This window comes from Mytilus trossulus, unplaced genomic scaffold, assembly GCF_036588685.1.
Source record: "Mytilus trossulus isolate FHL-02 unplaced genomic scaffold, PNRI_Mtr1.1.1.hap1 h1tg000110l__unscaffolded, whole genome shotgun sequence".
NCBI lineage: Eukaryota > Metazoa > Mollusca > Bivalvia > Mytilida > Mytilidae > Mytilus > Mytilus trossulus.
In genome coordinates, this window is record NW_026963297.1 from 1,271,103 (window position 1) to 1,284,678 (window position 13,576).

Here is a 13,576-nt window from a genome sequence, read left to right on the forward strand (position 1 = left end):
CCCCAAACTGCCTCAACTAATAGATAAAAGGGGAGGGCGAGAGTTTGAGAAACATTAAACCTGTTAAGAAAGTTTTGATTAAGCATTCAATGACATATTTGTCGCTGGACGTCAGATAAACAATGAGTCAATACACAAAAAAATGCGCCAATTTGGGTTACGCAATGATTCAATCAATCTCATTTTTACACATGTAATTAAATCATGCTATTGGTAGAGAAATTCACAATTTGTTATTTCTAATTAATAATTTGTTATATCAAATATAATCTGTTATATCAAATTGATAATTTGTTATACCAAATTGATTAGCTGTTATATCAAATTGATAATTTGTTATATTAAATTTATATTTTGTTATATCAAATTCATAATCTGTTAATTCAAATTCATGATTCGTTATATCAAATTGGAAAAAGTTAATTAGCATGGTACGTAAAGGCTTCCGTAATTTGCGACGTTAGACACTACATGTCAAGTTTTACAGAACGTAACGTCAAAACAAGTAAAAAAGCATGGTGTGACATTATGACTAGACAAAAATAGTCGCTGACTGTGTCGTTAATTCTTCCGACATGTGATCGAAAATAGGTTCAAACAAATCCCTGAACAGTAGATTTCAATGTTATATAGTATTTTTTGTGCTATTATAATTTCAAATTCCCCCCTCCAAAACTGTATAATATAACTTATCATACTTGTAACAAAAATGTAAAAAAACGGCGCTTTGTGACATTTTGACTAAGCAAAAACAAAAAGATCGCGTTTATTTTTTTTTTTTCAATATTTTATCTTAAAACTTCGACAAAAATTTTGTTCATACACTTAACAAAATAGTTTTCACGTTTGAATAAAATCTCATATCGTAGAAAAGACTGCAACTGCCTATTACCTTTCATAAGACACTTAACAAATACGCCAAAACGTCAGAAAACGGCGAGTGTGACATTTCAACGGATTTAATAAAATGAACAATTTAGAACATAATTTAAACAATACTCACTAATTGAAGACATAGAAAGTTGTATATTTATTGTATAATTTTGACACAGAAAGGGCGAATATGTAAATTGTGGTTTGGATCTTCAGCATTCGTTCTAATTTTGAAGAGTTGCAAAAAATATGCGAGATTTGGGTTTTGTGACAGAAATACAAATTTCAAAAAATCATGAATTCTGACACGATCTTTTGAAATGTTGTAAGAAAACTTTAAATTTTTTTCCCTTATTATATACGGAATAAAAGATATATCACGTTCGGAATAATCTATTTGAATTACCTTTTAAAATCACTCTCAACTTCACCCCTATCCATATTTAGTATATATATATAATTTTATTTATATTTGGTTAGAAAAAGCTCGAGTTCATTAAAAACGTAAATTAAAGAACAGGATAATGAATTTCTCTTTTCTATGATGCACTTAAACGAATTTTCGTTCGTTCAAATATCGAAACTATTTCACAGTTATGACATACCTTATCTAGTTGAAAAAGGTTCACGGAAAAAAAAGGTTGAGGGAAAAACGTCATTGATTTGGAAGGTAAAGAGTCACACATTTTGATAAATGTAGGGAGAAACGGCCACAAATCTAAAATGTCAACATTAAATTTTGTACAATTATTTGATATTTCATCGTCCATTTTTGAAATTATACTGAACTTTAAATGGAAACTTATGTCTCTCTGGTATCGTTCGTCCCTCTTTTATGATATTGTGTATATGAGAAACCACAATTTTTAAGGTTTCAATTGTTAATCTGTCCAGATATTACACAATTGACAGAGAGCCATGTAGTTAGTAAGTAACTGCCTATTGGATTGTTATCATTTGTTTTAATCTTATATACGTATTTATTTGCAGTAAACACAAAATCGAAATGCATCCCAGTATTTTAGAATTAAACACTCAATTCAATTCAATCTTGAGACCAAATATCAATACACTTTTTTCATAGAGCTTTTTTACATTTTGCCAAAAGGTACGAACGAACGTAAAGAAAGCATGTATTACATTTAAACAATAACAATAAAGAGTCTTTGGTTGATCCGGTAAAACAGCATTAATCTGCTTGCCAACAATTCTTTTTTGTCAAATTGGGAATCAGAATATTTGTTTATGAAAAGTTAACCCCCCCCCCCCTGAAGTTAAATGCTCGTTGGTCACTCAAAACCCAGTGGCTAATGTGTCTGGAATGTTTAGGGCCAAAACGCAATTATACGCTAAAATAACCGTTCCATTATGAGCCTTACTCTGGTGTATGGACACATCACAGGGTGATAATGAATATTACATAGGAAAAGGCGTTGATTTACAAGTTAAAAACAAGCATCAGCATTTAATTGCATTGGTATTTTCTTATGTTAATCAATTCAACATTGTAATTTTAAAAGTGTCCGGGTGGGGCGAGGTGAAGGAGTACTTTATTTTAGTTTTTAGGGGTGTTTTTTCTTCTGACTACCATGCCATATATATGTAGAATATTTTGTAGAGTTATCTCCTTCCAACTGGTGGTACTATAAAATAACCTATCGTTCGTCCCGACATCCTATATCTCACAAAGAATCTAATTTAATAAGTGTCGTTGCATGTAGGGAGCTGGTCCTAAATAGGCTAAAATTGGGTTGAAATGCTATTGAAGTTCTAGGACTATTATTGAAACATGTCAAAATAAAGGATCCCTTAAACGACTCTTTTACTCTACTGTTATTTAAACATAAATAACAAATAGATCAGACATACTGTTTTCAATTTGAAGGTTTTTTTATGCATGTATTAATTACATGCGTCGGGAGTGCTTTTCCGGACTTCTGAATTGAAACCTTATTTTCATTATAGCCTAAGGTGACCAGAACATCATACAACAAAATTATGCAAATTACATCATACTTTTGTATATTAATGCAGAAACATTGAAATTAATAAGAATAATATGGGTTGGATTGCCGATTTAAGAATTTGAATTGATGGTTTATTTATTTGACGTAGAAGAGATTCAATCTATAATTTAACATTAATAATTGCGGTAAGAATTTCAATTTCAAAGCAATTGATCATAGTTGTCAAAACACTTGAGTGGTTTATTCATCATTTGCATGATCCATGTCTGTAATTGAATTGAACAATCTCATCTCTGGTAGCTGGTCTCAACAAAACATAAGACTCAAGGTAATAATTGCATTAAACATGCATTTAAATATTAATAATTTTAATCTCTGTTTTAATTTTAATTTTAATGGTGTCTCTCTTGCGAGAGATTGATTTCAACCAGAGAAATGTGTTCTCCTTGACAGTTGGGAAATATTTTTTCTATTGAATGTAAAATGTAATAGATGTTAAATTATACAATCATATGAAATTTCAGACATCTACAAGGTTCGTGCTTTCTTTGTGGCAACCATGACTGGCTGTATGTAAATGAATGTAAGAATTTACTAAGCCAAACAGAAGCTACTTTAAATCGATTACTTAGTAAATAGCTAGGAACTGTAGCATATATACACTTAAAACAAAATACCATTATATTTATTATGATTAGGAAACGAAACGGCCGATAATCTTCATTCTATTTCTGAGTTGCAAAATGGAATTATAAAAAGATAAAAGTAAACCATAAAAACAACAATCCCAGAAAGTACACAAATTAAATAATGCCACTGACGGGTCAAAACAGTACGTATTAAGATATTTTAATAGTATTTATGTTCCAGACCATATGAGTATTTGGACCTATGCGTACTTTTTTCAAATATGTATACGGTCGGACTGTACGCATAAGGTCTAACTAATTTTAAATGTAAATGAAATAAAAACTTAATATTTTAACTGTTTAAAAAAGTCACGTAAATTGATATGTTACGCTTCTGTATTCAGCATGTTAGTAATACATGAAATTTAATTTTATCTTACCTCCTATACATTTCTAAGAATATAATTAAGAGCAATCACGTGGAGACAGTGTATATTTCATATTAGGTTAGTAGTGGAATTAATTCCATACAACATATATGAAGCTAACAAGTTGTTCTTGTTGGCATTTGTTTTTTAATAGACCTTTGGAAGTTTGTTCATAATACTAACAGTATTGAAGACTTGATCACTTTTATATACCACTAATCTAAATATCACATGTTAAGATACTCGGTAAGATAAATTCGTTACATAGTGTGCTAGTGACCTAATACGATATATATGGGTCAGTAAATTCCATATTGGGATTCGAGCTTCGCTTTCACCCCATATGCAATTTGTTGACCCCATATATCGTATTAGGTCACTAGCGCACTATGTACCGTCAAAGAATCTAAACAATAAGGTGTTTTTTTTAAAACCGTCGATACTACGATGAGAAAATATAATAAAAACGTGTCCAACGCTAATGCAAAGAATGAATAAAGCAGATTTTTTACCCTTATAATACCAGTTGTTGATATGATATTTCCAGATTATTGTGTAGGGCTGATGATAAATTTCTCTTCATTTATCTAATTGTAATAATATTAATTTGTAAATTCCAATACATGTTTGTCTAGAATTTACCCATACGGTCCAAATACATATATGGTTCCAGTTCGTCCTAGAATGCACGTTTATATGTATACGATCAGGAACGTACGCATACGGTCCAAATAGTCATATGGTCTGGGACATTCATATAAACCTATAAACATATGATGGATATTGTTTTACGCTACTTATAGCATATACTAAATAAACATAATTAAAAGATATCCAATAGATATTTTATTTGTCGGCGTTAGCCTAAAAAACAACTTAATACACATAGGAAAAACGTACTATACAACTTCTTTTAAAATATATTTTTTTTAATTTCGGTGTTATGTACCAAATTGTAAGTTTGGTATCATTGTGGTCTGTTTTTATCCACTGGATCGATGTCGTTACTGATGGACGTTTTGTTCCTGAGTGTATCTGAGTGGTTGGCAATCCTGTGGTTGAGATTTCAAACCCATACACTGTTCGTATTGAAATGTGTTTCTTTATTCTACATATGCTAGAGGTAACGGGAAGGTTTGAGATCTCACTCCGTCGGTGACTTTGAGAACAGATTGATTACAAAAGTCACACATTCGTATACAGAATTAATATGGCAAAAAGATATTTCTGTCTAGTTAAATTTTTTCGGAGTTGGTATATATTCTTATCTGTTTGCTTATTTGTTCTTTGTTCTAAGAATATCTGTCTATACATGTACATTCTAATAAGAATTGTATATGATGGTCCAAGTAATATGTCGAAAAAGTGTACATTTCATTTTTTCTAGCTTCTCGCATGCGATTTTAGTACCTGTTTGGTCACTTTTAATTGTGTTGAATCTAAATATGAATTGTAACACTTTATAGTGACTAAACAGGTAAAAGACACTTCTCAAGAAACAAACAAAAACACGTCTTGGCACCAGGCTATGAAGGAATAAAAACTTAGATCGGAATAAAATTGAGAATGAGGAATGAGTCAAAGAGACAACAACCCGATCATAGAACAGACAACAGCAGAAGGTCACCAATAGGTCTTCAATGCAGCGAGAAACCCCCGCACCCAGAGGCGTCGTTTAACTTGCCCCTAAAAAAATATCTATACTATATCAGTGATAATGGACGTCATACTAAACTCCAAATTATAGCATAGCATGTATGATATGTTAGTTATACGTAATTGTGCATAGCAACGATACCTATCAATAAAAGTGGCTAAAAATAAAATATCTTTTCTTTCAAATTACTATCTGGTAATTAAGTGGAAATTTAAGACGGAAAAACGTTTTGTGTTTAATAGAATAATAGTTCAAATTGGTTTAAATACTGTATATTTGACTCGAAAGCAACCCTTTCATCCCGGTAAAGTCAGATGCAAACATTTATTTAAAGTTATTCGGTACATTCATCACCTTGACGAATTAGGCTATTGGATCACGAAGGCGGGAATTCTTTTCAAGTGATAAAAATGTAACGGAACGCAAATGTACTGTAGAAATATCCTAAATGACAAGTTGCGGACACTTTATATGATTTTTTAAATGATAGTTCACCTTTGAACATCATAATCCTATCATTGTTTGTGTGTTATTGGTAGTTATAAATTATCTTCAGAAGTGTTATAAAAAGTCATTTACAAACCTTTTATGAAAATAATCAGAGTGCAGAAAAGTGATTGTGTTGTTTTTATAAATGATGGTATGATTTTTAAAACTTGTTATAACAAAGTCTAATATAGACATTGCTATCAAAATTAACATTGATATCAGTAATAGTGATTTGAGGTCGATCAGTTCAAAATGTATTTTTATGCAATTTATAATAAAAAAAATAGATTTTAGGCTCCAAGAATTAGCGGTAAAAATAGAGTTGACAACGGTGGTATCTCCAAAATGTTTTTTTTTACTATAAGGTTACAAAAACCGTGTGTTGTCTCATTGGCAATCATAATCAATATCTTCTTTTTTATATGTTTATTATAAATTGTAAATTAAACCAGATGCTCCACAGGGCGCAGCTTTATACGACCGCAGAGGTTGAACCCTGAACGGTTGGGGCAAGTATGGACACAACATTCAAGCTGGATTCAGCTCTAGATTTGGATTGTGATTAAATAGTTGACACAGCATAGGTTTCTGACACAGAATGAATGTGGTCTAATGAACTTAAAATATTTTTTTTGCCTTTGAGCAATTCACTATGCTGTTGAATATTAATCCTCTCAAAAAAATGTTTGAAGAAATTTTCTTTTTATTTATGAAATCTGAAATGAGAAAAATTTAACCCCCCACCCCCATTTGTTTTCACATCCCCTGTTCCCTTTTTCCAAAACTGATCTCAATTCAAATTTCTAATGGAGTTTGCAACAATAACTACTCATTTAAATACATCATAAAATATTAAAATGTAAAATAAAGTGCTTGTTATCACTGAATGGTAAAGATTGTTTTAATTTATCAGTTGGTAGAAAAAGTGAATATACATTGTATATTGTATAAAACAATGATTTAAGTTGATTCAACTACTATTCTGGACAAAGAAAGATAACTCCAATTGGAATATTAATTATATATATTGTATAAAACAACGATTTAAGTTGATTCAACTACTATTCTGGACAAAGAAAGATAACTCCAATTGAAATTGCAATTAGATCTTTCTTGCTATTGCACAATACTGTACAATTGCAGATTTCTTTCTATTGCTGAATACTGTGCAATTGAAAATTTCTTGCTATTGCACAACACGTAATATAATAATTTTGGATCCTGATTTGAACCAACTTGAAAACTGGGCCCATAATCAAAAATCTAAGTACATGTTAAGATTCAGCATAACAAAAAAGCCCAAGAATTCAATTTTTGTTAAAATCAAACTAAGTTTAATTTTGGACCCTTTGGACTTTAATGTAGACCACTTTGATAACGGGACCAAAAATTAAGAATCTACTTACACAGTTAGATTTTGCATATCAAAGAACCCCAATTATTCAATTTTTGATGAAAGCAAACAAAGTTCAATTTTGGACCCTTTAGGCCCCTTATTCCTACACTGTTGGGACCAAAACTATCAAAATCAAACCCAACCTTCCTTTTATGGTCATACACCTTGTGTTTAAATTTCATAGATTTCTATTTACTTATACTAAAGTTATTGTGCGAAAACCAAGAATAATGCTTATTTAGGCCCTTTTTTGGCCCCTAATTCCTAAACTGTAGGAACCATAACTCCCAAAATCTATCCCAACCTTCCTTTTGTGGTTATAAACCTTGTGTCAAAATTTCATAGATTTCTATTCACTCAAACTAAAGTTATAGTTCGAAAACCAAGGAAATGCTTATTTGGGCCCTTTTTGGCTCCTAATTCCTAAAATGTTGGGACCAAAACTCCCAAAATCAATCCCAACTTCCTTTTGTGGTCAAAAACCTTGTGTTAAAATTTCATTGATTTCTATTCACTTTTACTAAAGTTAGAGTGCGAAAACTAAATGTATTCGGACGACGACGACGACGCAGGACGACGACGACGCCAACGTGATAGCAATATACGACGAAAAATTAAAAGTTTTGCGGTCGTATAAAAACGAGTTACATTTTTGTTTCTATTTTATATAATACACATTAGATGATGTTTTGTTCAAAATTTACCAAAGGACGGTGGTAGTTTTGGGCATTCAAGCTTCCTCCAAAAACGCTAGCGCTGCGATATAGGTACGAGGTATGAAGGACGCGTAAAAACACATTAGACTTTAGACTTTGTTATAACAAGTTTTAAAAATCATACCATCATTTATAAAAACAACATAATCACTTATCTGCACTCTGATTATTTTCATAAAAGGTTTGTAAATGACTTTATATAACACTTCTGAAGATAATTTTTAACTACCAATAACACACAAATAATTAATCAATCAATCAATAATCGGGAATTGGAAACAACAGTCCATACGACTATTCTGAATACCTTAAACTGTAAAATAATCGCTAGAAAGTTCTTTCAGAGTGACGATGACTTCATTTAGGTTTATTGAATTTGATGATCAGTCTTAATATATACTTGACTACAAGTTTGAACTGACATATCTATTGAATCATTAAGAATTTTAGTCACTACTAAACTATTGAAACAAACCATGGTAACAAAGCCGACTGTTTGACCAAGATTTTTATGTATTATGGTCTAAAATGCCTGTACCAAGTCAGGAATATGACAGTTCTTGTCCATTCGTTTTTGATGCGTTTTGTTATTTGATTTTGCCATGTGATTATGGACTTTCCCAATTGATCTTCCTCTAAGTTCAGTATTTTTGTGATTTTACTTTTTAGATAAAACTGCTATTTTTAACGAATCAAAAAATTGAATCATTTGTACGAGTTCTTCATTAACTGATTCGAGATCTTTATTCATATTGTTAAACTGATAACTTCGATTTTTATACGAAATGGAATTTTTATTACATAAAACTGAGATTTATTTTTAAACTAAATAGCGCAAATACGTAATTGTGGTATCAATTTTCTGAATAGGGATGCTGAATACAAAATGAAATAAAGCGTGTTCAAACAATGCTATCATATAAATCACTCGCTAGTATTTAACGTTATAGTACCCAAATTGCACCTGATACACAAATATCAGCTGTAATCACTGAAAAAAACATACCGAACGTATCCATGCGACGTCTACAAATGTTCATCTTTTAAAAATGAGCACATTGAATAGATTAAATTCATCAATGTTTCTCAAAAATTAATAGCAAGCATGACCTTATGTCAAATTGTTCTAAATATTGGAAAAAAATAAGAGAAAATATCAGTAATCGATTTTCAAGGATATGAATTCAAGCATGGATGCAATTTTTGGTACAGTACTCCTCGTGATAGGGTGTTACCTATTAACATGGTGTTTTATTATTATTATGTTTTGAAGTTATTATGTATCGCATTGTATTAGCCCATTGATTATAAACTTATTCATAAAATTTCTTTAGCACATGAAAAAAAAACATGAATGATGTTTATTGATACAAACATCTCTATTTTAAACAAATTGGATCAATTAAAAAATTGCTATTTACCTTAAAATTTAATATGATATTAATTTACTAGTTCACATCTAGTAGAACACGCTTCTAAAATAGGAAATTGAATCTACAGTATTTAAAACAAAACTAGGTAATATGTTAACAGTTAAATTGATAATAACAATAGACAAGATTTTTACAGGCACATATTAGGATTTTTATTTGAAATTAGATGTCAAATAATTTTCCTAAATACTTCGTATTCTGTATATAATTATTATTTTTCTTATAGTATACACACAAATGTCTCCATACAAATTAATTTAACTAAATTTGAGAATTGAAATGGGAAATGTGGTCAATGTTTTTAGTTTTTGGTTGAGTTTACTCGAAAAATAAGCAAGTAAATTGACTTTCCAATTTTAGTAATGATTTTTGTATAAATCTTTTACTGTTAATCATTCTATTTTATTATCACACACGCTTGTAGAAATGACACTTTTTACAGATATATTGTGATTTTCAGTTGTTTTCTTCTTTTATATCTCAATTCCACAAAGATCACAAAATAACACATTCAGCAGAATATAAGGAATATACTTAAACAGTCTAGTTTCAATCTGCAAACTGACCAAAAGGACTTAATTCAACATTTGATCTATTCATTAAATGATTGAAGGACTAATGTGCATCACGGTTTCTTTAATCACTAATTTATAAATAAACAGATATGGTGTCAAATACCACTGTCTACCTGCAAAAGAAATTATAGAAAACACTTACACTATGTTCAGGATAGAATTTTGTAATAAAAGTGTCAACTATTTATTGCGTCAGAAACGCTTTAATTGAAAAAACTTCATAGTAAAAGTGGCAGTTTTATCAGTAAACTGAGTTCCTATGGGAAAATTACATTGTTTATATTTACAGACGTAATCTGAATATGACCCCGTTTTTATTTATTTTTCTTAAAATCAGACAACACCAGTAAGTCTACATTAGATAGAACAGATTAAATATAAGTTAGGGTTTATAGCTACAAAATCTGATTCAGAACCTATACAGTATTTTTGACTGATCGATGCTATAAATAAAAGTCTACGAAAAATTGGTGATATTCTTCAATAGACGATTTTCTTTTAACACGAATTCACAGTTAATATGTAATAGTTATACGGTTCGTTTCCTTTCCCAAGACATCAACAATAAAAATGTTTCCCTACATAAGCAGACACTATATATGTCACTAATTTATCTACGTGCTAATATCAGATATACAATTGCATTCACTTCTACTTTGAATATTATTCAGATCAGATCATATGTTCGTGGTTATTTTACAGAAACAATACACACAGTTATAACAACAAACCGCATTTTAGCATTACACCTTCATGGATTTAGATACTATTTTAAATGTTCCCCCTTAATTTTTTACAAGTATTTATACTGTATTTATTTGAGAAGATTTTTAAAGTTTAAAATCATAAAAAAACTTGTTTAAAAGGGCATTAACTCCTTAAGGGCTCTAATGACACTTTACGTCATATAAACTTTATTGCAGATCTTACTTTGCTGAACACATATGCTGTTTACAGTGTATCTATTTCTTCAATAATATTAAAGGTAATATCCAAAAACTGTACAGTGTCATAGGAATAACCAAATTAGTGGCAACAACATAACAATGGGTTTTTCGGTCTGTCTGAAAATTTCATGACTGATAGATTGCGAACATGTTTACCCCATGTTAGATTTGCTCTAAATGCTTTAGTTTCTGAGATATAAGCCCAAAACTGCATTTGACTCCTATGTTCTATGTTTATTCATGGCGTTCATGTTTGTCAATTGATCACAACTTCGGTGACAATTTAAAAACTAGATACCCTAAGGAACATGTAGTTAACGGTTAAATGTATTTGGCGGAGTAGTTTCAGAGGAGAAGATTTTTTAAATAGTATACGACGACAGACGACGACAAACGACGGACGACGACAGACGACGACAAACGACGGACGACGACAGACGACGGACGACGACAGACGACGGACGCCAAATACAACAATAATACATGAGCAAACAACATTCATTGAAATACAAAACGATAAACTAACAAAAATAATTCAACTGTGTCAAAGTGATTATCAAAGAAATTCTAGATTGTAAATGATCAAATGTTTGCCAGATAAACTAAATGTTTATATTGATGATAAAAATGACTTACCTTATCGCTAATGTTAGTATCCAGTATGACAAAATATTGAATTTATTTGAAAATCTATTTTTAATTTTGGTAAAACCTGATTTACCTGTGTCACAGATATTACTTCGCAAATACGTTTTGTTTCTGTCATTCTATATCTCTTTCTTTAAATGCATCATCAGTTATATAAACGTGTAATCCCCCATTTTTCTACGTGAGAAAAGACAAGTACTAAGTCCTTATTATGACAGTTGTTATTCATTCGATTGATGTGTTTGCGCTTTTGATTTTGTCATTTGATAAGGGCTTTTTTATTTGAATTTTTCTCGAAGTTCGGTATTTTTGTGATTTTAGTTTTAACATACAGACTATTGTTGTTCTGTATAAATCAAGCAACTTATTATATCCATGCATAAATTGTTTGTCAAAGTGGTCTTTGATTGGATTTAACTTCCAATCTTGATTGCTTTGAGTGTCACTGATGAGTCTTATGAGGACACACCCCGGGTTTAGCGTACCAAATTATAAAACCGGTATATCAATTATTTAAACATATTTTATCAGATTCCATGACCTTGAAATCAGTTGCAAATGTCATACAGGAAAATATAAAAAGGCAAGAAAATTTCAAGATTTTGAAATTTCATATTTGCACTGATCACATCAGTCCACATCAGGAATTACAAAAGTATTCAACAATCTGATTATAGGATTTATATGTATGAAAACATAGCCAAGATGATGTTGTCAAAAAAAAAGAAACGGATCAGAATTCAACTGGTTTGAAACATATATATGTTGGGAAGAAAATTGAATCTTTGACTACCACGAATGCTTTTTAAAAATTGAATGCTTCTTTTTGTAAATTTATTGGGTGGTAAAAGCGTTGACCGAAGTACATTTTGTATGAAGCGCGGAAGCGCTTCATTCTAAAAATGTGCGCACGGTCAACGCTTTTACAACCCTATAAAGTTTCAAAAAGAAGTATTCAATACTTATAATTACATTTTTTTAGCTAAAACCATGAAAACACGATTTTTATCCAGTTTTATTTAATTCACCTGTGCACTTTTTTGTGGGACCTCGTGTCATCATGCATGATAAATGTTATTGTCTGATGCAATTGTTTACGGAATAACATGTTAGCCAATCAGAATAACGTATTATAATGAAACTGACATCTAATGTAATTATAATTTTATAAAGGGCTGGTGAATTGAAAGATTTTTTATATTTAATGTGCACCTTTTAAATATTTAAACATTTTGGTTTGAATGAAAAACATTTTGCCTAAAATGTATCAGTTTGAAAGAGTGTTATTTGTTATTTTTATTTCTTTCGTTTTTTACAAGAAAGAAAACTTATTTTCTTATACTTTTGTTATTAAGAAATACGTATTAGAATATTATGAATTAAATATGAGAATTTGAGTGAAATCTTTGAACTTGACTTTAGACATTTCTATTTTATAGACGGTATGATAATTAAACGACACATTCATCAACTCACTATCATCTGAAGGTAGTTTATATAACCAGAAAGGTATACTGCAGATTATGTAAATGAACTTCCTTTCAAATAGGTACACTGAATTTAAAGGAAGTTTGAAGAAGACAAATATACCTGAAAAATATCCATTTAATATAGTTTTGCTTGTTATTATCAAGTTAAAATCATTAAATAAAAATTATTATGCACGGGTTCTCATATAACATTGTATTTAAACTTTTAATTTACATTTTATCGATTAACATTATTTCAAGGAGTGCAATTTAAAAACATAAAAAAAGGAGAGAAATATAAATTTTCTGCCAGACGTGTTTGAAATACAGAAATTATTTAAACATTTAG

At 30.3% G+C, this 13,576-nt stretch overlaps 1 protein-coding gene across 1 annotated transcript in view; it reads right to left on the reverse strand.

Annotated features, from left to right (window-relative positions):
• The window catches only part of LOC134700056 (uncharacterized), a 67,374-nt gene extending 55,531 nt beyond the window's left edge, over positions 1-11,843 (reverse strand). The window contains exon 1 of the mRNA XM_063561433.1: positions 11,747-11,843. The gene's annotated coding sequence lies outside the window, so the exon portion shown is untranslated. The remainder of the gene's footprint in view (positions 1-11,746) is intronic.
• Positions 11,844-13,576: the final 1,733 nt, after the last annotated feature.